At 45.4% G+C, this 2,279-nt stretch overlaps 1 long non-coding RNA gene across 1 annotated transcript in view; it reads left to right on the forward strand.

Moving 5' to 3' along the window:
* LOC105887392 overlaps positions 1-1,186 on the forward strand; it is a 19,443-nt gene extending 18,257 nt beyond the window's left edge. The window contains exon 3 of the long non-coding RNA XR_001161477.1: positions 1,102-1,186. This is a non-coding gene — a long non-coding RNA (uncharacterized LOC105887392). The remainder of the gene's footprint in view (positions 1-1,101) is intronic.
* The last annotated feature ends 1,093 nt before the right edge of the window (positions 1,187-2,279 follow it).

The following is a 2,279-nucleotide window of genomic DNA, read 5'->3' on the forward strand; positions in this document are numbered from 1 at the left end:
CGGGAGTGCTAGGATTACAGCAGTGAGCCACTGTGCCTGGCCTGTTATTTGGATTCTTGTCAACAGAGGTTATTCTATAATTTTAAAGGATGTGTTAAAATTCATAACACATTCACTTGCCAAGAAATAGGGATTTAGTCAAGCCTGGAACAAGAATTTATGAAAAAGTCATCAAGACATCTAGATTTATCAAAAGTTATGAACATCCTGTTTGTAGGATGACTTGGTCAGCAACATACCTGGTACAAAGGGGCAGATTCCTTCAAGCCTTGAGAATAAGATTAAGCTCAAGCCATTGAGTGAGGAGGCAGAATACTAGTGTCAGTAAAAGCATGGGCTTTGAATCTGATCAATTCTGGAGCTCTGGACCTACCCCTGGTTGCTTTGTGATTTTGTTCAAGTGACTCAGCCTCTCTGGTCACCTGTGTGCTCCCCTGCAGAGTGAGTCCCTGCCTCTTTGGGTTATGTGACTGGAGGACACAATGCTCCCTTATAACTAAGCACAGTGCCTGACGTGCAGTTGCTCAGGGCACCCAACTTATCATTATTTGTCTGGGACAAGTGAGGTTGGGATGTAGTGGTTGGAGTCTTTTCTCTTCTTTTGAGATGACTGTCACCTCTCAGTAGCTGACAGGGAAGTTTTGGCCTCTACTAAGAGAGAAAATATCCGCTCCTGGCAAATTAATAGTTTGTTGGATCCTAAAGGTAGATCTTTATTTTTTATTTTTTTTGGGCAGAGTCTCTCTTTGTCACCCTCAGTAAAGTGCTGTGGCATCACAGCTCACAGCAACCTCCAACTCCTGGGACCAAGCAATTCTCCTGCCTCAGCCTCCCAAGTAGCTGAGACTACAGACACCCACCACAACACCTGGCCATTTTTTGATTGTAGTTGTCATTGTTGTTTGGCAGGCCCAGATTGGGTTTGAACCCACCAGGTCTGGTGTATGTGACTGGTGCCCTAGCTGCTAAGCTACAGGTGCTGAGCCCTGAAGGTAGATCTTAAAGGCACATTAAATCATCTGCTCCAACTCCCATGTTGCACAGAGAAATAAGCTGAATCCCTGGGTGGCAGAATGATTTGTGATTAGAAATGGTGCTTAGAGGATGGTGGTCATGGAAGTCGGAATCTGCTAAGGACTGTGTAACAACTCACCTACTGAATCAACTAGTCCTAAATAGAAAGAAAGAAAGAAAGAAAAGAAAGAAAAGAAAAGAAAGAAAGAAAGAAAAAAAGAAAGAAAGAAAGTGTGTTTATGTTCCCAAGTCCAGGCCACCAAGGCCTATTCAATCATGAAGTGAACCCAGAGGTGGCTGGGGGGTCCTGCCCAGAGACATCCCTCCAAGGCTACAGTGAAGCAACAGGGGACTCTAGGAGCCAACCAGGAGGTCAGGAGCTGTGAATCCTATACCCAAACTATGTTATCAGAATCTCTAGATATGGGACCTGAGAATCTATATTTCACAGAGAGTCACACTTAAATTCAAGTACCACTCGTGTAGTAAACAATTACCTTGAGTTCCAGTATAAAATGTGTTCACACCCAGCGCCCCCTGGTAAGGATTTCAAACAAGACCATACGTGGAGGGCTGTTGAACTATCTAATAATTTCAGCTATTTTTTTCTATTAGTTTCTGCCTCAAATTTCCATTGAGTTGTCTGTCTGACAGGATAGGCCCAGTTCTGTGGCTCCTGTGAGATTTGGTAAATCAGTGTAACTCCCCTCTCTGCTCTTAAAAAAGGCCCAGAAAGTGAATCAGGAGGGCGGACTAGAGGTGCCTCAACAGCTGTTTGTGGGGAGCCAGGGGAGCCAGGACTCCAGCCACCTCTGGCCGGGGGGTTCTGCCCAGAAACATCCCTCCAGGGGTGCAGTGAAGGAATAAGGGACGCTAGGAGCCAACCAGGAGGTCAGGAGCTGTGGCAGAAGGACACTTCAACACCTAAACACAGAGACAAGGTAATTAAAAGTGAAGAAGGAAGTGAGAGGAAACAGTAGGGGAAGGAAGTGAACAAGAAGAAAGCTGAGATGAGGAGGAACCCACAGAAAACTGTGGCAAAATGAAAAACCAGAACAGAGCAACCCCCACCCCCGGCCAAGGGGTCACGAGCTAGCTACGCAGAGGATTCCACCTATAAAGAATCAAAGGTGATGACAGAAAGGGTACTTAAAATGTGGATGGCCAAACAATGAAGGGAACTGAAGAGAAAAGGGGAAAATAATCAAAAGGAAATCCAAAACAGACCCAAAAAGCGAATTAAGGTCTGCTTAGGCTCGGCGCCT

The sequence above is a fragment of the Otolemur garnettii genome, unplaced genomic scaffold, assembly GCF_000181295.1.
Source record: "Otolemur garnettii isolate 467f Iridium unplaced genomic scaffold, OtoGar3 scaffold00078, whole genome shotgun sequence".
NCBI lineage: Eukaryota > Metazoa > Chordata > Mammalia > Primates > Galagidae > Otolemur > Otolemur garnettii.